Source organism: Magnolia sinica, chromosome 15 (genome assembly GCF_029962835.1).
Source record: "Magnolia sinica isolate HGM2019 chromosome 15, MsV1, whole genome shotgun sequence".
Taxonomy (NCBI): domain Eukaryota; kingdom Viridiplantae; phylum Streptophyta; class Magnoliopsida; order Magnoliales; family Magnoliaceae; genus Magnolia; species Magnolia sinica.
The window spans coordinates 19,165,535-19,193,131 of NC_080587.1; the positions used below are offsets into that span (position 1 = coordinate 19,165,535).

Consider the following 27,597-nt stretch of genomic DNA (forward strand, 5'->3'; position numbering starts at 1 on the left):
AATGGAAAATGACGAAACTGTGGCTTATATTCTATTTTCCTTGAAGTGGGAGAAAAGGAGTCAAAAGATAATGATGAATAAAGCACATGAAAAGCAACAAGATAATGTTGTCGCTTTCGTAAAATCTTTCTAGCTGGATGGCACATACTTCCTCCTGAAAGTTCCTACACCGTGTAACCACTGCTGCACATTTTTTGTTGAACAGTGTGGTCCACCAGATAGACGGTCTGGATCACCACATACATGACGAGTACGAGAACAGGGACCTTTAAGTTACAATGTTTAGGATAGATGCATGACATAAATCTTAAGGTTTTAAACACAAGTGTATAAACGGAATAACTGGTCTATTTTGGTTGGAGATCATCCACGGCATAATTAGGATCATACCCTGATGCCAATTCAGGTGGACCCCATATCTTCATGTCAGATTCTGCACAAGAAATCAGCGTTTAAAACCCTTAATCACAATAATACAAAGTTTCAGGAAAAAAAAAAAAAAAAATCTGTAGTCTGATTAATACAGGAAAATTCCTCTCCACATGTACAAATATGAAGTGGAGGGCATGGGGCCCACCAAAATCGGAATTTATGGCTTAATCCCAAATCCTAATATTGGATCATCTAAATTCACTTAACCCGTTATCTTGGCAAGAGAGATATCCAACAAAAAGGTAAATACAATAGTAGATGGATTCTTTTTTTACGTAAGTAGTGAACATAAAATCAAACCATTTGATTACTTACAATAAGCATAATAGTTACTACTAAGACTTGGGTGGCCACTTAATATGGATTCTGAAATAAATACAACCTCCCTTCGCTCCTCTACTCAGATAAACTTTGGCGTATGCAGTGGAAGGATAGAGCTACAAATGGTCCCTTATGCTTGAGTAGGTCCGTGTGGCTTTTGAGTGGATCAACTGATCCATCAATCTCATTAACCCTATCATTGATGGGCAACTATATAAATATCAGATTAATTGGATGATCTTATCTATCCAAGTAACAGCCTTCAAACGAATAGATAATGATAAAAATTGGCCTAAAGTTCACATTCAATAGAGATTATCAGAGAGCTAGGACTCTCCCATCAGTGTCTTTTTTGGTGTAATTGGATGAGTGGTCTTGATCATCTAATCATGCAACCAAGTTAGCTCCATCCATGAATGAACTGAGCGACAAGTGCTAGGCCATCAATTGTGGCAAAGATAGTATCTACTTTAATTTGCATCTCCATATCCCTCCATGCTAGTTCAAGCTCTTGGAGAAATAGAGAATTCAGGTTCCCTGACATCATTTAAACAAAAGCACAGAGATGCTTCTGCCATCGTTTCTCAGTGTTGTGGAAATGCCAAACAAAAGAAAATGATGACAATGCAAAGTGGAAAATAATGAAACTGTAGGCATACATGCTATTTTCCATCAAGTGGGAGAAAAAAAAGTCAAAAGAGAATGACATAGAAAGAAAAAGGAAAGCATAAATAAAGCATGTGGTAGGCTTCCCTGATAATGCAGATACTTATAACTGCTCATGTTTCAATAGGAAAGGAAGCTCTCCCTCCAGGACATCTCAAATTGTGTTCACTCAAATCTCCAACATAGACATGTATTGTTCCACTTTTAGAAGACCTTATGTTGTATCACCTGATCTCGATTTTTCATATATAATGTAATTAATGTCTCTCCTTTGTAAAGGATTTCTCCATAATGGCCAGGGACAGTTGCCCGGGGAGTGGTGGAATGAGGTGTGATTGCAACTGGTCACTTGATGGGGCCATCTGGTTAGGATTTTATGTCATGGGTTCAGTTATAGGACACAATTCAAGGCACCACCAGTGACATGTATACTTCATCTCATGTGCCCTGCCATTGATGGGACAGCCCAAAAGCCTCAATGATCAAACAATCCTAACAATCTGATCTGCACCCTCTCTTTAACATAAATGAGTAATCATATTCCTTTTCAATCTCCTTGAGAACACCTTACAATAAACTACATATATTCAAAGGGAAAGAGAAGGATTACATACAAGTAAGATCACATACAAGATTAGCCTCCTTTATTATTGCCTACATATGTTCCAATGTAGGCACCTGTAATAGATTCTCACCTTGTAATAATTTACTATTTTCCATCAAGAGGGAGAAAAATGAATCACCAGTGGAAGACAGAAAGCAAAAGGAAAGCATAAAGAAATTATGGGGTAGGCCACCTTGATAATGCTAGATACTTTTAGGAAAGGAAGCTCTCCTTTGAGAACGCCTCAAATTGTGTTCACCTCAATCTCCACCATAGACATGTACGGTGATCGTGATTGCAACTGGTCACTTGATGGGAGCCATCTGGTTAAGTTTTCCCTAGGTTTGGTGATGGGACACGGTTCAAGGTATCACCATTGGCATGTTTGCTTCATCTCATGTGCGCTGCCAGGGATGGGCCACAAACCAAAAACCTCAATGATCAAACAATCCTAGCAATCCTAACAATCCTACCCTTGTTCTTAAGTTTCTATTGCTTGACATGGCCCATGTGGCTCGTGAGTGGATCATCTGATCCATCAATCTCATCAACCCTATGGTTGATGGGCAACTTAATAAATATCACATCAAATGGATGACCTTCAAATGAAACGGTATTGATAAAAATCAGCCTGAAGTTCATTCAACAGAAAATATTGGGTAGCTAGGATTATCCAATTAGCATGTTTTTTGGGGCAAGCAAATGGGTGCCCTTGATCATCTAATCATGCAACTAAGTGAGCTTCATTCATCAAATGGACCAAGCAACAAGCAGCAGGTAATCAATTGCAGCGAAGATAGTCTCTACTTTAATTTGCATTTCTATTTCCATCCATGCTGATTCAAACACTCGCAGAAGTAGAGAATTCAAGGTCCCCAGCATTGCTTGAACAAAAGCGTAGAGAAATGGTTCTGCCCTCTTTTCTTGCTATTGTGGAAATGCCCAACAACTGAAAATGGTGGTAATATGGGATGAAAAATAATGAAATTGTGGCCCATGTGTAATTTTCCATCAAGTGAGAGAAAAAGGAGTTGCCGGAGAAGAATAAAGAAAGCCAAAGGAAAGCATAAAGAAAGTAAGGAAGAAAGCATAAAGAAAGAATGGGGCAGGCCACCTTCCTTCACAATGCCGGATATTTAATTACTAGGTACGCAAGCTCTCCGTCAAGGACACCTCCAATTGTTTTAACTCCAATCTTCACCATAGACATGCATGGTGATCATGATTGCAATTGGTTACTTGATGGGGCCATTTGGTTCAGTTTTTGTGCCATTGGTTTAACGGTGGGACACAATTTCAGGTACCACCAATGACATGTATGCTTAATCTCATGTGCCCTGCCATAGATGGGCCACACCCAAAAGCCTAAATGATCAAACAATCCTAACAATCCGATCTGCAGCCTCTTTTCAATGTAAATAGATAATCATTTTGCTTTTTCATCTCCATGCTAACACCCCACAACAAACTAGAGATGTTCAAAGGGAAAGAGAAGGATCACATACAACATATCCTCCTCTATTATTGCCTGTACATGTTCCAATGTAGGCACCTGTGATAGATTCTTCAACATGGAATAATTTAAACTGATCTAGACAGCTATCAACCTCGCGGGGTCCATGCAATTAGGAGATGAAAGTATCTTTCTAGCTGAATGGCACCACACCTCTTGACTCCTGGAATTTCCGACACCGAGTCACAACTGCTTCACATATTTTGCTGATTGCTGTGGTCCACAATATGGATGTACTAGATCACCAAATGCATATTGAGTACCAGAACAAGAACCTGGCAAGTTACAACATTTCGGATACATGCATCGAATAAATCCTAAGGTTTTAAACAGTGTATAAATGGAACAAATGATCTGTTTGGGTAAGTGATCGTCTAGGGCACAATCAGGATCTTGCCCTGATGGCAATTCTGGTGGGTCCCCTATCTCCATGTCAAATTCCACACAAGAGAGCAGCAAATCAAAATTATACTAAGTTCTAGAAAAGAAAAACAAATGATCTATGGTTGTGATTAAGCCAGGAAAATGCTGCTTCACATGTACAAATCTGACATGAAGGGCACTGGGGCAACCAAAATTGGGCTTAAGGCTTAATCCTTAATCCTGATTTCGTGGGATCCCATAAATTCTTGAAACCGGTTATTTTGCGATGGCCCACCAAACTTAGTATTCCTGCCCCAGCTGTTTGGCATTGGAAAATTCTGAGTAAACAGAAAGATACCAAACAAAACAGTAAATACAGATAGATTCCTTGAACATACAAGTATGGCACGAAAAAAATAAAAATAAAAATCCATTTGATTACTTGTAAGAAGCATGACAATTAATACAAAAGACTTGGGTAGCTTTTTAATATGGGTGCCAAAGTAAATACAACCGCATGGCTCGTGAGTGGATCATCTGATCCATCAATCTCATGAACTCTATGGTTGATGGGTGACTGTATAACAATGACATCAATTCAATGATCCTATCCATCCAGGTAACAGCCTTCAAATGAACTGGTAATGATATAATCAGCCTAAAGTCCACATTCAACAGAAAATATTGGATAGCTAGGATTCTCACATCGGCGTGTTTTCTGAGGTGAGTGGATGGGTGGTCTTGATCATCCAATCATGCAACCAAGTGGGCTCCATCCATGAATGGACTGAGCAACATGTGGCAGGCCATCAATTGCAATGAAGTTAGTGACTACTTAAATTTGGATTTTCATTTCCAACCATGATTATTTGAACTCTTGAATAAGTAGAGAATTCAAGTTCCCAACATTGTGCAAATGCTTCTGCCATCTTTTCGTGATATTGTGGAAATGACCAAGAACTGAATATGGTGATAATGTGGAATGGAAAATAATGGAACCGTGGCCTATCTGCTATTTTCCATCAAGTGGGAGAAAAAGGAATCAAGTTCCCAACATTGTGGAAATGCTTCTGCCATCTTTTCGTGATATTGTGGAAATGACCAAGAACTAAATATGGTGGTAATGTGGAATGGAAAATAATGAAACTGTGGCCGATATGCTATTTTCCATCAAGTGGGAGAAAAAGGAATCACCAGTGGTGGACAAAGAAAGTGAAAGGAAAGCATAAAGAAATCATTGGGTAGGCCACATTCCTTGACAATGCAGGATACTTATAGGAAAGGAACCTCTCCCTTGAGGACACTTCAAATTGTGTTCACTCTAATCTCCAACATAGACGTGTATTAAGGAACCATCATATAACAATTTAATATATCATCAGGTGGGCCACTTTTTTTCCATCATCATCATCAGGTAGGCCACACTGTCAGAACAAATGTATAGACAACAGTTCGACTCAACAAATAGGAGTGGCCCATGTAGTAATCTGATCAGCCTGATTGTTTAGAAGAGGGGGGGCTATGGTTTTTCATAGTACTGATTTCATACACAAGTGGCCTGTTGGCAATAAAGATGTTGTAGACTTGTAGTTAGGGGTGTACACGAACCAAGCTAGCTCGGTTAGCTCGCTCGACTCGACTCGAAAAAGCTCGATTCGACTCGGTTCGAAGTTGAGTTCAAGCCGAGTCGAGCTAATTTTTTGAGCTCGAAAATGAGTTCGAGCCGAGTTCGGGCAGGCCCCAGCTCGACTCGACTCGGATCGAATCCAGCTCAAATCGAACTCGGATCGAACCAGTTCGGTGACTCGGTTACTTTGCCATTGATGTTGCTCACCAACTGTTTGATAAAATGACTCAACGAAATGTGGCTGGTGGCAAGGAAGGTATGTACATGAAACAAATACCCTTTTTCTCTTTGTTTTTCTTGGTTTTCATGTTGCTTAGAAGGCGTTTGATAAAATACCTATAAAACCATTGCCTCTGTTTGTAAAACAGTGGGATTTTGAAGTTGCAGTTCAGGTGTTTGTGGAAATGCCTCAATGGCGAACTCGGCCCGAGCTGGCCCGAGCTGCTGACTGAACCGAGCCGAGCCGAGCTGGCCAGTCAGGCTCAAGGATCGAGTCAAGACGAGTTCAAGCTGAGGTCAGCCAGTGGCCGAGCTGAGGCCAGCTCGACTCGATGTACACCCCTACTTGCAGTACAACAAGTAGTGGTAAGGTTGCTGGTAGGTGATCAATTCTCAATCATCCTTCCAGCAATATTCAATAAGATGCGATGATCAAAACCAAAGTTTCTTATATGAGAAGGCGAGAAGCATTCAAACATGTGTACAAAACATATAAGCAGATAAAAAAGGGTTAAAAATAAAGAAAAAAGATTAGAGAAGGTCACATAAGTTTGGCTACAATCTTGTTCTGTGAATGGGTTGATTGGATCTAACCACCCTCTGTTGTATGACAATCAGATGTACTTACAGTCAGTTTTCCATTTTTGCGTATACCTCGTCTCCACTAGCCTTCATCACGTGCAAAGACACTAAAGAACAACTGGACCCACTATGATGTATGTATGGCATCCAACTAGACACATGGCCCACACCAAAAAAGCTATTAGCAACCACCCAAAACCCTCCAAATTCATGTTGTAGCCCACCAGCTGGTTGGATGGGCCTTTTAAAAAAATATATATTTTTAGTCCATTTTATGGTGGGGTGATCTAGTTGGCCAAGATAGTTGGCATATAACCACCATTGTGGTACCACGCTCATCAATGATTAGGTGCCTATGATATAAGGGTACGACGGTCATTTTCTGAATGATAAACGTTCTAATTGAAGTTGGTTTCTTGCCTTGGGGAATCTGCAACGGATCCATGAAACAGAGGTGAAGTATCTACTATAATTAAAAACAACGGATAAATATCTCAAGTTGTCATGTAACAAAGGAAAGGATGATGCAATTAACCATTTTTAAATTCTATCATGATAATAGTGATGAAGATGGCGATTTGAAATTCAAGATCCATGGACAACATCATCGAATTCTTTCCAATATGTTTAAACAAGATATTAATGGATGCAAAGAAGGAGAAAACAATCCATACAAAGAGCCATACCACGAACAAAATGAGTAGTGAAAAATGCTCTCATTTGACTAGGATTTTAAAGAAACTGTCCCTTGCTCTTCATAATTTAAAGAATATTGTATCAAAAGTCCAACCATCCTTTTTGTAGGGGCATGTAACTAACCCTTCCAAGCCTAGGTAGGCTTACTGTCTCAAATGGAACCAATTTAGAGAACTTGTGTGCTTTTACATAGAAGATCATGCTAGATATTTCCGTGCGCATTTTAATTCAAAACAATGAACTTGGAATTCATCGTTGGCGCACTTATGCTGAGTGTGCGCGTAACGTTGTATAATTGATACCACACCATGCACTCAGTGACACGTGGTCATCAATTAGAACATACATGCATGCATTTTAGGTATGATTTAATACAAAATACATTTCATTGTACAAAATTACAAATATTGTATCTCTACAGCTAATGTACGAGTATTAGCCACTTTGTGCTCATAACAACCATACAATATTAAGATTTGCACAATGGATCAATGGACACTTGGCAAAAACTCCTTAATGAGATTGTGATAAAATAGAAAAAGAAAACTTGGCGAAAGGCAAGGTGTTGAGTTGGCGGACAACCCTAGGTCGAAGCCGTGTGATAAATATCGGCAAGATTTTGAGAATATCTCAATATTTTTGCAAAAGAAAAACTAAGGTTGCTTTTAGTTACATTTTAACAATATCTCATGATGTTATGCACCCAAAAAAAAAAAATCGTTAAATGAAATTTCGGGATATTTGTTGCGGTCAAATGCACCCTAAGGGCCTGTTTGGATCCTACCAAATAAGTTACTTTTTCTACTTACAACAGTAGATATGTAACTTATTTCAGATAAGTAAGTTTGGTTTATTGTTAGTTATAAATTACTTTTTTACTTAAAATTACTTAATCACTTTAGTTTTTTTTTTTTAATAGCTTTTCTACTTTTCATAAGTTGCCAAAGAGAGGCATCAAAAGAGACGAAAGGGAGGAGAAGCTGATAAGTATGTTGTTTACCAAATATATCTATCTGCTTAATAAGTAGAAACTAAGATAAGCTACTTCAGGCACAAGCAACTTAAATAACTTATGATCCAAACACCCCCTAAATGATATTAATGCGTTACAATGGGGGAAATTGAACCCATGGCCTCAGCCATGGAAGTACTTAGAAAGATTCTCTATCTTATATTACTTATGCTATTTTTAAGTAAGGTAAATATTAATTCCTATGCTCAACATCTTTAATTTATTAGGTTTTGCAAGCATCCCAAACCTCTTAAACAGAATGCAGGGGACCTATTGTAAATTTGAAACATTCATTCATTCATACAACTAGGAGCAAGCCATGGTGCAACAATCACACCGACCCTTCGAATGGGGCCAATTTGTTAACAACCATCCATTGTTTACAAGCCATAAATTTCATGGTTAAAATCATCAAATCAAATTGTTGCTTTGTAATAATAAGAAATACAATGTGTGATTTATCTACTGGATGTGTCAAGATGACGATTGGATGTATTTTGTTTCTCTGGCCAATTTTAACTGTCCATTTTCATACTATTGTTCGGAAGCTTAGGATCCACTAAATGACATGATTTTCGCACCATGGCTTGATCGGAGTTGTATGTACGAATGAACATTTATAGGGACATTAGGTCACCTCTTGTGCCATTTAAAAGGTTTGGAAATGAGTCTGGTGGACTCTTGATGTAGGGAAGGAAGTGATGAGGTTGATCATTGTCTTCCTCAGAGGTAATTACTCTTCCTCGAATTTACAAGGGATAAAAATAAAAATAATTTCTAATAAATTGAGTAATGATTAAAAAAATGAAATTACAATCCTTTAAATAATGAGCACAAACCTAGGACGGAATGTTAGACTCAACTCCCTAAAAATGTGACTACTATAAGTAGTAAACTTACTATTTATAGACGGTCATTATTCCTACTAATCTTCATGGTTTTTGGCCAAAAATAGTAAGTGCCCAATTTGGACTAACCACATTATTCTCCTAATTTTCTATGCCATTTTCATGTTGGCAACGACTCCTAAAACTCAAGGATCAAAAGTTATGATCAGACTAAAACTTACTATTTGTAGTAAAAACAAAAATAAAATGGACCTTTGACCGTCGATCTGATGGAATCTCGCAAATCTTGTGTGGGAAACCTGATGTAACTGGGTTGGTTGGCTAAAGTAGCTTCTCCTACCTCAAAATCATATATGATATGTCGAAAAACTCAGTCCGGTTTGAGAGATACGACTGTTTTAAGGTTTTGATGGTCTTGATCACTTCCGCCTTCGATCGGGCCTTCTCTGATCCATCCTTGCCATGAAAGTGTCCACGACCCTCTCTACATTAGTCCCCTCCGCTTCGAAAGAACACGACCTCGAGTTCTCGTCTATCTTCAGCTCATGATACTCGATTAGGTCTGCAATGTTGAAAGTACGCGAGATCTCCATGTCATAAGAAAGATCAACAATGTAAGCATTGTCAGTGATCTTTTGGAGTATCGGTACCAGTCTAATCTTATTGTTCTTCAGCTTATTGTAGGTCCCGGTCAGAAATCTTTCCTTGCGTAGATGGACCATAACATGGTCGCCCATTTGCTGTCAATGCTTGTCGGCTTGCTCCTTATACTTATCGTTCAAGGTATGTAATTTGCCTTGCACATCCTCATGAATTCCCACAACTCGGTCCGCCATATGTTTTGCTGCAACACTCATGCCTGGGAGCTTGGGCAAAGGGACCAAGTATGTGGCGGGGCACTTGACCATAAACAATCTGGAACGAGGACTTCCCTGTCGAGCGGTTCACGATGTTGTTGAATGCAAACTCCGCTTAAGACAATGTCAAATCTCATTGTTTCGGTTTATCACCTGAAATACAACATAAGCGGATAATGAAATTCGTGTCGTAGTCAGAAGTAATGGTCTTGGGAACCCCGTGTAACCGCACGATCTCTCTGAAGAATAGATTCACCACGTGTATTGCATTGATGGTCATCTTACATGAGATAAAGTACGACATCTTTGAGAAACGATCTACCAACACAAACACCGAATCCATTCCGCGTTGTGTTTATGGGAAACTAAGCACAAAGTCCATATATAAGTCCTTCCCAAGGACCATCAGTCACAGGTAACGGGGTGCAGAGGCCCATATGCTGAGACTGCTCATTGGAGGTAAGACATATATGACAACACTGTACTGCTTTACCCATGTCACGTACAATTGTGGCTATATGACAACACTGTATTGCTTTACCCACGTCACGTACAATTGTGATCAGTAGTACTACTCTTCAACAAGAGCCCGCGTCTTGTCTCGGCTAAAGAATCCACCAAAGCCACCTCCATGTAGCTCTTGAATAAGATGCTCCCTCAAAGAACTTTAGGGGATGGACAGTTGATTCCCTTTGAAGAGGAAACCATCTTGCATATGTAGGTCACTGAGATGACCCTCTTGGCACCTCATCCATGCATCCTTGAAGTCATTATCCTCGGCATACAACTCCTTGAGACAATCGAAGCCAACCACCTAATTGCTCATTGTAACAAGTAATGATGCACGATGGCTAAGTGCATTAGCCACCTTGTTCCGCTGTCCTGACTTGTGCTTCAGAACGAACATTAATTCCTGTAAAAATGAAACTCATCTAGTATGCACACAATTCACGTTAGCCTGACTATTAATAAACTTTAAGGCTTGATGGTTAGTGTAGAGAACAAACTCTCTCTGAATCAGATAATGCCGCCAATGTCACAACGCTTGAACAACTATGTACAACTCAAGCTCATATGTCGACCACTTCTTTCGAGCTTGGCTGAGCTTCTCGTTGTATAAGGCTACCGGCCTACCTTCCTGTGATAAGACTCCTCCAATTCCGAGATATGAGGTGTCACACTCAACCTCAAACAACTTGTCAAAACTGGAAAAAACCAAGATTAATGTTGTGGACAATCAATGCTTAATTTCAGCAAAGCTCTTGCCAGCCTCATCGGTCCATTGAAACGGGCCTTTTTTCATGCAATCTGTAATGGGTGCGACTATAGTGCTAAAATTCCGCACAAATCGACGATAGAAGGTCAACAACCCGTGGAAACTTATCACTTCATAAATGTTTGTCAGGATCAGCCATTCTCGGATGGCTCGCACATTTCTATTGTCCACACGGATGCCCATGGACGTCACAACAAATCCTAAGAACAACAGGTTGTTCGTTAAAAAACTGCACTTCTTCAAATTGAGATACAACTTGTTAACTGACAGGACTTGTAGTACCTACCTGAGATGTTCCATGTGCTCCGTCTCACCCTGACTATATATCAGGATATCATCAAAATATACCACCACAAACTGGCTAATGAACAACTTTAACACTTGATTCATCAGACACATAAAAGTGTTTGGTGTGTTCGATAGATTGAAGGGTATGACCAGCCACTCAAACAACCCTTCCTTGGTCTTGAATGTCGTCTTCCACTCATCACTGGGCCGGATACAAATCTGATGATACCCGCTCCTCGGATCTAGTTTAGAGAACACATTGGCACCTTCTAGCATATCGAGCATGTTGTCCAACCGTGGTACTGGGAACCAATATTTAATGGTAATCTTGTTAATTGTCTGGCTGTCGACACGCATTCATCAACTCTCATTTTTCTTAGGCGTTAATAATGCTGGAACAACACATGAGCCCATACTCTCTCAGTAGACCCTTACGGATCAATTCCTCCATTTGCCCCTAAAGTATCTCACACTCTTTTGGACTCATCCAATAGTGAGGGAGGTTAAGCAAGCTAGCCCCATGGACGAGGTCTATTGATGTTGGATGTCCCGCATGGGGGGCAATCTATTAGGTAACTCTCCGAGCCATATTTCTTTGAATTCATTCAGCAATGGCCTTAAACTTGGAGAAATGTCTAAGGGCTCTGATTCCTCGCCCTTTACCACAACGATGTACACCTCATCAGTTTTCTTAAATTCCTCCACGAAATCCCGAATGGTCAAGAGAGTTCTCCTCTACTTTAGAAGCTTCGAGATGGTTCTCTGGTACGATAGGGGCAAAGATCATCTTTCGACCATCCTTGACGAACACGTAAACATTGTCTCATCCTCGATGGGTCGCAACACGGTCCGATTGCCATGGTCGACCGAGTAACATATGACATGCTTCCATGTCGACCACATCACAAAGTACTTGATTATTATAATTCCTACCAATGGAAAACGAGACAGTGCATTGTTCAATTACCTTGGTCTCGTTCACCTTTTTTATACAGCCAATCGAGTAAAGGAAATAATGCTTTGTCATAGGTAGCCGCAACTTATCCACCATCACCTTCGAGACGATGTTCTTGCTACGACCACTATCTATGATTATATCACAGACTTTGTCGTTGATGGTACACAATGTACGGAATATATTGTGCCTCTACGGGTGCACCTCCTTCCTTGGAGTGTACAATAATCGCCCATGATCCTTAGCCAACCATTCTTCATCACCAGCTCCTTCCTCATCGGCTTATTCATCTTCATCAAATTCACAGCCTTCTTCCATTGCATCACCTTCAGTGTGCCCTTCGTTAATGGCCAAGTGAGCTGCGAGGCGTTGAGAGCAGGTGTTTGATAAGTGGCCTGGTTGGCCACAACAGTAACAATTGTTCAGCCTTGGCCAACCATAAGGACTTGAAATCCTGCTCGAATTCGCTGTTGTGGGTGCCACACATTGAGGCCTAGATGGACCGCTACCCATGTTACGGTTTACGGTTGTAGGAGGTTGAGGACACCCTCGTACTGGTTCCTTTCCTCTGGCCAACGCTGAATCCTGCGTGGGACCTGTCATGGGGAGTTGAGTTAAAGGATAAGGCCAAGTAGGGACTCTTGTAAACTATGTTTTTGCCCTACTTGCCAACTGAACCGCTTCATCTACAGTCCCAATCAGGTGCATCTAAACTTGGTCCTGAATTGTCGATCATAAACCGCCTATAAACCGTGTTACCTCTGCGATTCAATCTCCGACAAGTCATTCCATGTTGCCAACTGTTGGAATTCTTCGGGGTAATCTGTGACAGTTCGATTCCCATGTCAACAATTTTGGTATTGCTGGAACAATACGTACTCGTAATCACTGGGGAGAAATCATGATCGACGAAGGTGTCTCATCTACGGCCATGATCGGATGGGTCCCTTGTTCCGCCGGGCATGTAAGAGTTGTAATTACTCCCACCATGCAGAAGCACCATATTTAAATTTAAATGCTACTAATTTCACTTTTTTATGTTCAAGCATGTCCATGTAATCAAAGTATTGTTCTACTTCGGCTAACCAATCGATGAAGTCTTCTATACGCAATAAGCCATTAAAACTGAAAAATCCAACCTTACCTCAATAGTCTCTTTCAACACAATCTTGTTGATCATCTCCATGGACCGGTCGTCGGGGCAACGACGCCACCGATATTCTCCCTTCCAAACAAGGGTGATACTGGTAGCCAAAGACCAGTAACATTGAGCGGTTTGCATCTGTATGGCCCTTGCATCGCCCTCAGAGACATGTATGTTCTGTTTCGTTTGCTACATGGTGTGTATACGGTCTGCTGTATATACCCCAAGGTGTTTATTGCATCTACTCCCGTTCCACCTATGCCTATACCTCTGTTGGGGTGAAAATGAGGGAAAATCTCTAACGGCAAGAATCCAACATTGGGATTTTGCAAAATCGGGGTGGTGTGTGTGGAGGAATGGAAATGACGGGTGCATGCGCCACAGAATCAGATACACGATTCTGACTGTGGCTTGTAGAATTTTCGATTTTTGGAATGCTTCGGTTTATAAAAATTCATCCTTCGTTTAATCTCTTCAAAGGATTTATGTATTTGGAAAGATTTCCTATTCCCCTAAACATGCTCTGCATCTTCTAAGTTGATTGTGAGGTATTACACTCCTAAAACACTTGTTCCTCTATATTGCACTCTCTCTTTTTGCATGCTATCGATTTATTATGGCCCTTTTGGAATAGCGACTATTAATATCAAAGGTCATATGAAAATATGTTTTCGATTTTCATCATCATCTATAAGGCAACCAAAATTCATGCGTGCCATGAAAGATTTGTATTAAACTTCCATCTCATTAATATAATGTCTGTTTATAGTTGAATCAAAGCCTAACGCCTAAATCTAATCATCACCTAGCCATTTTTATCCGATTGCATGATGTTCACTGTTAGCTATCTACACATAACGGTGGGCACGAGTTTCTATGATATAGTAGAGAAATTGTTGACCATCCGTACATGTTGTATTGAAATTTGTAAGATTGTACAATACGCAGACATAATACGTCCTATCCAAACAATCCACCTCCACGAGTGCTCTATGGAAATTAGGGTTGTGCCGTACAGCAACCACGGGCGGCTGAGCATTGTCTTGGGATTGAGGCAGAATCAGCGCATCTGCAATACAGTCGAGTGTTGCCTGCAACCCTTGCATGGTCAACTAACTCTCCCGATGAAAAGATTTTATTCATCCCAATAGATAACGAATCCTTGGATCACCGTCCATAGGATTTTGGTCCATTCCATCGTTACTTTCCATCAGTCTGAGGGGAGTCCTCGCTTTGATACCAATTGACGCAGGGGAGGACATGATGAGGTTGATCACCGTCTTCCTTAGGGGTAATTACTCAAAAATCCACAGAGCTCTCTGGACTCCTCACAGAACTTCTTCAAATTTATGAGGGATAAAAATAGAAATAATTTCTAATAAATTGATTGATGATAAATAAATTTTTTTTAAAAAATGAAATTACAATCCTTTAAGTAATGAGATCAAACCTAGGACGGAGTTTTAGACTCAAACTCAATAAAAATGTAACTTTACTATTTATAGACGGACGATCATGATTCCTACTAGACTTCATGTTTTTTGGCCAAAAGTAGTTAAGTGTCCAATTTGGCCTAACCACGTTATTCTCCTAATTTTTCTAAGTCCTTTTTATGTTGGGCAATGACTCCTAAAATTCAAAGGATCAAAAGTTATGATCGAACTAAAACTTACTACTTATAGTAAAAACGAAAATAAAATGGACCTTTGACTGTCGATCTGATGGAATCTTGCAAATCCGGCGTGGGCAAGCCGGCATAGCCAGGTTGTTAACTAAAGTAGCTTCTCCTCCCCCAAAATCATAGATGATATGTTGAAAAACTCATTCCGGTTTGCGAGATACAACTGTTTTAAGGATTTGACAGTCGTGATCACTTCCACCTCTGATTGGGCCTTCTATGGTCTATCTTTGCCATGAAAGTGTTTGCGACCCACTCTACATCACTGATCGACCCCATGTCGCTAGAAAAGAAGGGAAAGGGGGACCCAGTCGACCCCAAGACAGGGAAAGGGGGACCCAGTCGACCCCGAGCTGCTGGACAAGCTGACCCGGTCAACACTGTCAGGACCACTGGTCAGCAATGGTCAGTTGTGGACAGTTGTGGAAAGGTTCAGTGTATTAACTTCAAAAATTCATATCTATTTTTTTTAATCAAATTTCAAGGTTAGCCACTCAAAATTTCAAGGTTGCATTTGGATGCACTATTTAATCGAATTGCCATTTACTGGTCTATTGAAGTGGAGATGATAACATGAAATTTCCCTTTCTCCACATACATATTGAGGATCTGTCTCCAAATTTAAATCGCTCAAAACCAAAAATAATAATAATAATAATAATAATAATAATAATAATAATAAAGAAACATTTAAACTGAACGTTTCCATTTCAATTTTATTGGGCATCCAAAGGCAGCCTAAAAGATCAATGTGAATAAAAACAACAGTGAGATATAAAGACAACTAATTACAAATTAAAGATAAATCTGATAAATAATAAAGGGGCAACGACCAACTTCACAGCTCTCACTGCCCAGAGATGGTGGGCAGGAATTAAATATGTATCCCAAAATGGTATCTTTTATATTCTGAAATGGGATTTTCAAAATCCATTCAAATGTGTCAGGGTACTTATTTGTATGGACAGATGTGTCCAGCAACTCTCAGTGCACACGATCTTCTCCCCCAGAACAAATCATAAGATGGTTTTCCACCATGTTGCTACTTTTCCAGTATAGGTAGTTCGAGGTTTGCTAGTGCCGCTTATGAATGACAAGCAGCTGCTTCACCACATACGAACAGAAAAAGTGGACAGCTAAAAGGGACACTCCAAGTTCCTTTTAAACTGCCCATCATTTTCACTGACAGTGACAGCCTCAATTTTTGGATGAGGCCATCTACATGATGGGCCCCATCTGATACACAGCTTGTATCTTCTGTATACATGCCAGTAGATGTGCATGTGGAAGGGGTGGGAGTGGGGCTAGCAAGTCTGTAAGGAATTCATCAAAAAATAATAAAACAGAGGTAGCAATAGCTACACCAAGGATTAATATCTCATTTTACTTGACTTTGAAGAACCATGTGCATACTTTACTAGTGCCTAGGTTCCACAAGCCTTAGAGGCCTTCTGCGTTTGACTTTGAGAGTGATAAGTTTGAGGTGTCAATCTCCCTAGGGTGTGTTTGGATATATGATGAATCCAAGGGAAAAATATGGGGGAAAAACAGATTTTTTCCATGCAAAACTGTTGAAAAATGAATTCCATACTTAGAGGTCTGGTTTGTATAGCAAGTGGAAACTTAATATTTATTAGACAACAACATCGTAGTTTCTTATGCCAGAAAATCATAAATACAAATGTGTACTAATTACTTTGTGGAATCCATGTATCCAAACAGCCTAGATGTCTTTTCAGTAGAACAAAATTTCCATTTCTGCACGGATTCTGCATGTACAAATACACCCTTCGGGAGATAGATAAAATAGGCGCTAAAATGCCGATTCAGCAAAACCAAATGTGATTTTTTTTTATTTTTTTTTTTTTTTGTCTTTTAAATTATCGAAAAAGCAGGCTTGAAACCTCCTATTTCGCAAAACACCCTTTTCGAGGAAGTGCATTCGAAAGGGCCCTAAGAAATCTTGCTGCCTTTATTGATGATGGGGGATGTGTGTGCCAGGCTGCCAGCTCATGGTGCAACACTATGAGCACACAATCTTTTCCTTTTTTCTAAACATTATTAGTTTTGTCGTCGTCATCATTGTTGTTGTTTTAGTCGGTTTAGGATCATCATTATTGAAGAGAAAAAAACACTCCTGAGCTCAAACAGAAGAATCAGTGAAATCAAAGCATAATATTTGGATAACGCAGGAGTGACGCAGGACACAAATCACACCTTTGCATAGATGACAAATTCAAATTCTGCCTTCTCATCTTTGAACTTCTCACTTTGTGCTAAGCATTTTTCAGCTTCAACTTTCATCTGTCAAATGATTGGGTCTTGCTAACAACTTCCTACATGACATCAATCAAGTAAACATGTCATGGCATTATACATAACAGAAATGCAGTCTCTACAAACATAAATTCATGGAAAAGCAAATAAATAATCAAAGAACAATCTTTCCACAAAGCAAGGCAGTGACATTCCATCAATTATGATTTCCATTAATTTTAGAACACCGGTCCAAAAAGACATGATGGGTTGAAACCATGAATTCTAATGAAGTTAACTGATGCGGAAACCCCTTCCCTTAGGATGAATGCCCAAGAAATGCTGGAAATTCCAACAATTCCATGCCAGTCAAATTCTTCATGTCCATTAACTGGAAAATAATTCAAATAATGTTGCTCCCAAGAAAAGATGAGGAGAGGCCTGTATTGGGATTTGCTAAAACTCATATGCATGTAGAGCACAGTCCATCATGTGCCAGTACAGCAACCCTTGATGGGATCTAAGCTTTCCATGAGGTGGGCTACACTGATTAGGTATTTTAACTAAAAGAAAGGGTTTTCACTCCTAGGTGGCCAGAATGTACAAACAATGGACAACTGAAACAATTTTTTTCCAGCCGTACATCTCTTTACACCATGACGCACCTGAGGAGTGAGTTCAGAGTTCTAGGCCAGAAATAGAAACAGTATAGCCTAGCCCACCTGATGGAAAACTGGGATCTCTCACATGGTTCCATATTGGCATGTGCTTGCATCTTGAAACTCACAGCTCTATGCAATGTGGGTTACCAATTGTCTGGCTCAATGGACTTTTTTTCTTGTACACTGGCCCACCTGAGGAGTTGATGTAGGACGTGGCACCGATACATTCCTGGCATGGTTGGAACAAAAGAAGGTGAACCATAAATTGGCCGTAACTTTTTATCCGGGTATCACTACGGGTGCACAACCTATCAATATTTATCATAACGGGTCTAGGTTCAACTGACCCACAAAGTGGGTTGCGTCAATCTGTTTCGCAAGAAAATGCACACTTCCAGCTCAAAAACGAGATTTGAGGGGGGAAATTTTTTTTTTACTTTTTTTAGTAATTCTAATTTTTGTAGTATTTTCTTTTTTCCTTTTAGAATTTTAGATTTCCATCTTTTTTTATAATTTATTTGTAATTATGCTAGGACTCTTCTAGCAAAAGTTTGTCTAAAATTATTTCCATCTTTTTTTATAAATTATTTGTAATTATTAGGGTTAGAATCTTTCTATTTTTGATAATTACGAATTTTGATTTATTTTTAATGTATTAATATTGTAATTGAGAAAATTAGACATTAACAAACATTTTTCAATTAAAAAAACTTGAGTTTTATCTCTCTTTTTTTCTTATGGATTCCAGAAAATACCTTGTGGATTCAAGGTTTTTATCACTTGAGGAAGACGGCGATCTTCCTCATCTTCCATTTCCATGCTCTCCCCTGCATCAGTTGGTATCAGAGTAAGGCTTTTTCCTTAGTTCGATGGCATCTAACAATGGTTCGAGCAACAATCTCATGGACGGTTAATGCAGGGGCATTTTCACACCGGGCTCAAGTGGGGTGGCCTGTGGGATGCAGGGGCACACTCAGGGTGGGTGGCCCACATAACCCATAGATTTGGGGCCCGTGGAGGCGGGTGACTCATGTGAGGCGGAGCCCATGGATTTGGGGCCTACAAAGAGGGTTCGGCCGAGGACCTAACCCATGGATTTGAGGCCTGGGCTATGAGAAAAAGAGATTAATTCACCATGCTCTAACAGTTCGAGCTTTTAGAGCAAGTGGTTAATTGTCCTGCATCAAATTGGTATTAGAGCGGGAGGTCTCATGTTCGAGACTCCTCACCAGGGGTGATTAATGCGGGGGCATTTACACACCAGGCTCGAGTGGGGTGGCCTGTGGGATGCAGGGGCACACTCAGGGTGGGCGGCTCGCATAACCCATGGATTTGGGGCCCGTGGAGGCGTTTGACTCGTACGAGGCAGAGCCCATGGATTTGGGGCCCACGAGGGGGAGGAACCCATGGATTTGGGGCCTACGAGGAGGGTTTGGCCAAGGACCTAACCCATGGATTTGAGGCCTGAGTTATGAGATAAAGGGATTAATTCGCCATGCTCTAACAGTTCGACCTTTTAGAGCAAGTAGTTAATTGTCCTGCATCAACGGTGCTCCAGGGAACAACCCTATGACAGTAACGGCATTTGAAGCTTTTCAGCGAGAGAATCGGCGAGCAATGCAAGGACTGCAAGCAACAATCAACCGTTTGACTACAGCTTTAAGATAGACCCATGTTTGTAATGATGAGTAACATAAAATTGGCAATGGAGTTCATGATCATCCAGATCATCATGTTCATGGTGCGAGATCAGTGATGAATTGCAGGCCACCATGTGATAGTGGTGAATTACAGACCACCACTCCGGTCGTGAGGAAGCTGTTTTATATGTCGAATGAGGAGATAAATCTGCAGTGGCACAACATGAACAAGTTGCAACTAAAGATAGAAAAGCACCCCTCCATAAACAGTTGGATGGAGAAAGAAGGTCAGCAAAACGAAGGTAACTGAACGATGTCATATTCCATTTTTCATTGGTAAATATTATAAGAACGAAGTAGTGTGTGAAGTGTTTGATATGGAAACTTGTCACATGTTACTTGGTCAACCATGGAAGTGTGATCGTGATACTATGCATAGAGGCTGGGATAATATTTTTATTTTTGTTAAAGATGGTAAAAAAAATTGTCCTCGCCCCTATAGAAACGAAGAACCAACCCAAGTCTTCTAAAATGGAGGGGTGGTCTCTCGTAACCAAACATGATTTCGTCAAACAATCTGAGGAGATGGAGAGATAAATGCATTAGTTGAAAAGGATAAAAGATGTGGAGCCCGTGAACATCCTAAGGGATTTGAAACCAGTATTGCAAGAGTTCAAGGCAAGTGTGCCCAATGAACTTCCTACGGAGTTACGTCCCATGCGAGATATACAAAACCACATTGATCTTGTTCCAGGGGCAAGTCTACCTAATTGCCCACATTATCAGAAAGAATGTGAGACGTAAGTGGAGGAAGTAATACATAAGGGCCTGTTTGGGAGCGTGGATTTGGAACCCCCTGGATTCGAAACCCCATGAATTTGAAACCCCCTGGATTTGAAATCCTCCTGTTGTGTTTGGCACTCTAGATTCAGAATCCCTTGTAATCCAAAAGTAGTTATGCATAGTATATTTACAGGGGTTTGAATTTATTTATTAAATCAACTGTAATATCTCTAATTAGTGTAAGTATGTAATGTTTGATGCAATAATTGTAATAAGCCCGTTAAAATATATACTTTGCCTGAAAATGATGAAATTCCAGATCTCGGATGGGCCACAAGCACGAGATCACGTCCGAGTGACTAACTCGCGATTTTTAACCATTGATTTACATGGACAATGTTTGGACGACACAGATCATCATATTAAAGTAATTGTAGTGATGCAAATGATAATCTGATTGTTTTGGGATATCATCAGTGGGCCATGTGCCCAATAGATTAATAGCTTGGTGTCACACATGTTACACATGCAATTCTTGGAGGGATTTTAGATGTAATCCAAGCTTTCGCCTTGGATTTCAAACCCCCTGGATTTGAAACCTCCAATTACTTTATGGTGTTAAACATACCAGGGGATTTGAAATCCCCTCAAACCCCCCCAAATCCATGGTGTCAAACGACCCCTAAGGGTCAATTCAAGGAGAGCATAACGGCATAAGTACATGTGCTATGCCAGCTCAGGGGCCTAATATGCAAAGTACAATGAAAAGGTTGATAAACATCGACGCCAGAAGTTGTTTGAGTATCATGAGCCAAATCTCTTGAGTAACTCAAGAACGAGTTTTTTTAAAGTAGAGGGGTTTAATGTAGGACGTGGCACAGATACATTCATGGCATAGATCCAATTAGCAGGTATTGCCATAGAACCTAATATTTTGATAGAAGGGTGTTTCTCATTTTAAGGTGAGGAATTCATCTGGGCTCTTCCTGGTAGAAGAAATCTTAATGATGAAGAGATGGAGTTATTGAGGCTTTTGTAACTCTTGTCAAGTCGACATCCATTACCCTTGGAGGAAGATACATTGGTATGGCTCATCAAAAAATCCAGAAAATTCTCGGTGAAGTCCTTTTACAAGAAACTAGCTGGGGGTGCATGCTAAGCAAGTTGTATATCATACAGCTCACGCATGGCTTTATGGAGCTCCATCCAAGGTGGCGGCATTTGCCAGGCTAGTGGGCAAAAAGAAGGTTCTTATTGGCAATTTATGAAGGCGAGGCATGACAATACCAAATGTGTGTTTACTATGCTATAACAACGAGGAGTCAGTTGATCACTTATTTATCCATTGCTCCATTGCAGCTTTAGATCTGAATGCATTCTCTGCCTTTTTGAAACCTTATGAGTTAATCCGAGGTAGATTGATTAGTTTGTCTTCGCTTGGCATAGTGGGGAGAAAAGTAAAGGCAGGAATCGAATCTGACATCTATGTTTATTAGGAGGTCTTTGGTGTATTTGGTTGGAGAGAAATAATCAATGTTTCAAGAATCAAAGGGTTTGTCCGTTGGAAGTTCTCAATATGGCAAAACAAAATGCAATAGAATGGGTGCATGCAGCTAACATTTTGACTGCTGATCAGTTGCCTGTTAGTTGGCTAGAGTTGTAAAGTTTTTTTTTTGTCATTTTGCTTTTCTTTGTCTTGTATCCTTTATATTCTTTGGCCTTTGGCCTTTCTTTTAATAAATTTCATTATCATTGCTTCCCGAGGGGGTAGTGTTTACCCGAAAACACCTTAATGCATGCGATATTCCTATAACGTGCCTTGACATTCCATATTTACAAAAACATTCCTCCAAGTATATGGATGCAAAATGAAAAGTCAAATTTACCCTTACAATAGATTTTTGCGTAATCGGGAGACCCATCTCTTCCCACTGCGGAGAGATATTACACTTGGAAAAATCAAAAGCTATATGAGCCTTAACTTATTGTGTATCTGAAAATCCAAGCCGATCATTGGTTGCATGACCTAATTTTACACACAGGTAAAAAGAGCCATGTCTATGATTTAGGTGGACCATACAATTGAAAATAGTGTACACGATGATGGCCACCCTCCAAATTGTTTCCTTCTGTGTAACCAATCTGATTCATGGATTGTCCTGATTCTTGGGCCTTAAGCATAAATGTTATTATGAAATCTAATAGTTGGAGTGGATTTCTTATAATATTTATGGTGGGCCCTATAAAAAATCAACATTATCCCAACTGTTTCCTTTGGTGTGGCCCATCTAAATCAGAGAACAGCTTGATTTTTTTTTGCATGGGCCTAATACCAGATTATACAACTAATAGTCAAAGTGGATTTTATATATAGATCATGGCCTGGCCCATCAAAAATTGGCAGTGCCGTCCTTTGGCAATGAGATTTAGGTTTGGCATATGCACTTGTATCCTCAGGAAGAAATCAAGCTTTTAGCTTCTTTTAAAAAAATAATAATTAATAAATAAATAAATAAAAATAAATTGGTAGGTACACTCAAGCCCACCTTAATGCATATATGAAATCCACTCCGACCATTAGTTGTGTAATCCCACGCTAGACCTGAGGCCAAAAAATTAGGCCGCCCTATTATTCGAATGGGCCACGCCAAAGGAAACAATAGGGACAAATCTCCAAAGTTGATTTTTTTATGAGGTCCACCATAACAATTATAAGAAATCTACTCCACCCATTAGATTCCAGAAAAACAATAAACCACAGATGAGACTCATTTTTAATACCTACACCCAAAAGTAAGTCATGCAACAAGGGATCGGCTTGAATTTTCTAAAACAAAGCATGGTGGATCCCATCCCATGCGACCGACCCATTTGCTGGCACTGCCATTGCAATAGGAGTAGCGGAGTGCCCCTTTCACAAGACTATGTGGGCCACCGTGATGTCTATGAGAAATCCACACCATCCATCAGTTTTTTCAAAACATGTAAGGACATGAGGCCAAAAAATGAGGTAGATGCAAAACTCAAGTGGGCTTCATGAAAGGAAACGACGAGGAATGAACTTCCACTATTGAAACACCAGTGGGGCCATGCAAGTTATGGATCGGGTTAATATTTTTTTCTTTTCAGAACATCGTAGTAGGAATGACTTTATGAATGGTATGGATGACATATAAACGTCACAATAGACAGTGTGGATAACATCACAATGGGAGCCACAGAAGTTGTGGATCAAGTTGATATTTATGATTTCCCTTCATCCAGGTCTATATGACCTTATGAACAGGTTGGATGACAAATAAACAACACGGTGGGCCTTAAGAAGGTTTCAATGGTGGGCTTCATTGTCACCGCTGCTTCCTATGGTATGGTCCACTTGAGCCTTGATAAATTCCAAACATCACAGTGGGCCCTATAGAGGGATGCCTGGACGGATTAGCATCCAGCCAGGGGACAAGACGCAATTCACTTCTGTCCCGGTGGAGTAGTACCCGATCCGCGCTCGAGACATTTTACAAATTTTTTAGCGCCGAGTATGTATTTGCCCATTTGCAACCGGTTTCCAACATGAGAGTATGGATGAAAATGAAAAGGTAAAAAAGTCTTTTCACCTCTAGCTATAAGTTAGGAAGAATGATTTCATAAATATAAGACATAAAGGAATCTTACGGTAAAACTAATATCTACGAGGAATTTTCGGGTAACTCCCCCCCCCCCCCCCCCCGAAAAGAAAAAAGAAATCTGCAGCCAAGTTTTTTTAGTTGTACATTTGTTTTGTTAAGATGTTGAGGTTTAAGTATAGATGTTGAGATGGATGAGTGGCAAGGTAAGGCAGTAAGATGAGACAAAGTAGACTTAGGGACCAAGAACTCCAATGGTTAGGAGGGAGTTGGTACAAGTTAAGGGCTCTAAAAGGGCAAGGGAAGGCCCAAAAAGATGTGGGTGGAGGTAATAAGAAAATACTTGATGACCTATGATCTAACTGCGGCTATGGTCCTTGATAGAGTGGAATCGCAAAAAAGGATTCATGTAGCCAACCCCAAGTAGTTGGGATAAGGCTTAGATAATGATGATGATACAATGACCACATTTGTTTCGTTAACAGTGGACCGACCTGATTATTGGGCGAGATAATCCACATAATGTTACACCTTTGATGGATTGGATCTCATATCAATTTCTAATGCTAGCACGTGTGGCGTGTACAGCTGCCTCCTACATGCATGTGGACTTAGCAAAGCTCTATATGCAAACTTCAAAAGAGCAGAAAAGGAATAAAAATACAGAAGTTCACACGAAAAGCTGAAAACATTTTTTTATGATGATAGGGTGTCCCTGCCCCCTTTTTTAAGGCAAGACTAATCCCTGTGGATAAATGCAATCACCCACAAACCACATGCATCGGGTAAAGCACGGAGAGGGAAATTGAACTCAAAAACTAAATAAAACTGATGGACAGCGATCAAGGACGAAAGGCCTTACACTCGATCGTAATTTGCATCCATATGAAAATCCAGCATTCCAGTTGTAGTTTGCTTCCTATCAGATGAAGCCTGGCATATTCATCGCCATTTTAACTTTACTCCTTCCTTCTCAAATGTCCATGACAAGTGCAGACATTGCACACAAGTACCAGCCCCACCTAACAAACAACAAATACCATGCATGTATTTGAGTTGATCAAGGCCCACATGCCAAATTGACTACTTTTTTACATTTCAACCATGCATTAATGTCCACCAGTTTGGTTTATAACCCATCTAAAGTAAGGCCCAGAATTTTGACAGTTTGATTTAGAGTTATAGATGTCTAAGAACCATCACATTCATACTAGAGTATCATCATTTTTCTCATAAAACAAACCCAATTGACAAATAGCATCCACGTTTTGAAGCATAGTTCTAACACTAGCTAACTTGAGTCGAAACCCAGCTGAGTCAACCCGAATTGGCAAGATATTGAGCCAGATCAACAAGAACTCGGTTCTAGAAGTGGTTCGTTTCTGACTCAAAGAGACTCATCAAGTCAATCCACCGACTCATTTGACTCAAGTCAACTTGCGGTGACTCGAACCGAGTCACTTGCCTTGTTAAAGGTTTTATTAAAACATATACATGGAAGGGCTGTGCAAATCGGCCACTTGACCTCTAGCACAAAAAGCAGCACCCTTAACCTGCATCCTATATTTCAGTGTCTAGCTGTTTGTTTCTCTATTTTATATTACGTATATACTAAATATAAGTATTTTACATATTTACTACCATTTTTTTTTTTTGTTTTTTTTTAAACTATTAGATATCAAGTCAAGTAAAGTTTTTGGGTTTTTGAACTATGCTTTGAACAAGACATCCATTCCACCATCCAAAGACATATCTCATTGAAATGAAACAGATACAAAGAAAAGGGCAAGGATTACTGACTCTTCTGTCACCATTCTCAGCATCTATGAATCGGTACACTGAACCTGGCTGTTTATACCCAAGGCAGCGGCCTCGATGTATTCCATAACCGGCTGGCGCCACTGATCTGCCCTCTTACAGGCCTCCAATTCTGACGCTGCCCCCCAATTTTATTTTAAAAATAATAATAATTGATCAATAAAAAAATGGAGCTGATATCTACAGCCTATATGTTTTATAAATTGACCCACTCTTCTACACCCTACTACTCTATTACCGAAAGTAGGAAATAAGAGTGTGTCTATCAAAAACATGAGGTGTATTTAACATTAAAAAAATCTAGAATTCTGCATTGAAAATCTCAAATATATTTTCTACACTCATTCTTGTACTTCTTAGTATTAGAATGGTAGACCCTTGGTACTACCCTACCACTAACAATAGGGAAGCGGATTGGGCGGTGACCGCAACACCACCCAGCTAGGTTGTTCTGGGAGGTGTTGGGTGCTGCGGGGCCAACCGCGGTGTATGTGTTTTATATCCACGCCATCCATCCTTGTTGCCAGCTCATTTTAGGCTATAAGCCCAAAAATAAAGCAGATCAATCTCAAATGGACCACACCACAGGAAACAGTGGGGATATAATGTTTATTTACCATTAACATGTTGATAAGATCACATGGACCTCGATGAAGGAAAGACGCACATATCAACTTTATCCAAAACTTTTGTAGCCCCCAAGAAGTTTTTAATGGTGGACGTTCAATCACACCCTGTTTCCTGTAGTGTGGTCCCTTTGAGTTTTTCATCTGCTTCATTTTTAAGCCCATCCCCCAAAATGAGCTGGCCAAACGGATGGATGGCGTGGATAAAACACATACATCACGGCGGGCCCCACAGCGCCCAACACCACCTAGCTAGGTGGTTTTGGGGTCACCACCCGCTCCGCTTCCCAAAAGTAGATAGGTAGGGCGTGTCTATCAGAAACATGGGGTGTAATTATGTTATCATTTGAAAATCAAGAAATTCGTTTGAAAATCTCAAAACGGAAGAGTAAGAGATAATGAAACAGAACTAAAATTTGCTTTTCTTTTTTCTTTTATAATTACCATTGCAAGTTCAAGCATTGAATCCGTCTGTAATGGAAAGATCGAAGTGGAAATCGAACCAGCTGCCTTCGATGAAAATTACGCTTTTGCCCTTACCTTCCTCTCCTTCTATCACCATCCTGAGACTGGTGTTTTGGAGAATCCATGGCTCTTTGCTGAAGGAGTGAATTCAAGGTTTTCAAGGGGTAAAAGTGGGGTAGCCCATTTGGGGCCAAATCTCGAATTTGGACGAGCGGAGCGCTAGTTCGCTGGATTTGAACCCGATAGTTAAACGGGGCCGGGTCTGGGTTTTGATATGGACATAGGCTTGGCCAGCAACGGTGGCAATGGGCCAACCGAAGGCCAGTTCGGCTTGGGTCACACCCTAGCCTGACCCTAGTTCACTATGCCCTGCCCCGGCCATATCCCTAATCGGTCCAAAAAGGCCTCGTGTGGACCCTGGCTCAGCAAGCCTAGGGCAGGCCCTACACCAAAATAGGGCAAAAGGATTAACAAAATAATTTACCAATTTGGAATTTCTATTCTTAGAAGTATTTCACACACACACAAATATATATATATATATATATATATATATATATATATATAAAACTTGGGCTCTTTTTTGTTGTATTGGTAAGAAAGAGCTCTTTGATACCACCTAGTATTTTTCCATGATTTTTAAAAT

At 40.1% G+C, this 27,597-nt stretch overlaps 1 long non-coding RNA gene across 2 annotated transcripts; it reads right to left on the reverse strand.

Moving 5' to 3' along the window:
• Positions 1-9: 9 nt before the first annotated feature.
• On the reverse strand, positions 10-27,295 carry LOC131227451 (uncharacterized). 2 transcript variants are annotated; one of them, XR_009162287.1, is made up of 3 exons: positions 26,990-27,295; positions 17,299-17,417; positions 10-433 (listed from the first exon to the last, which is right to left on the reverse strand). It is a non-coding gene; the product is annotated as an uncharacterized LOC131227451 (long non-coding RNA). The 2 variants fall into 2 exon arrangements; XR_009162286.1 differs by having other exon boundaries at positions 17,299-17,413; positions 26,990-27,291.
• Between the last annotated feature and the right edge of the window lie 302 nt (positions 27,296-27,597).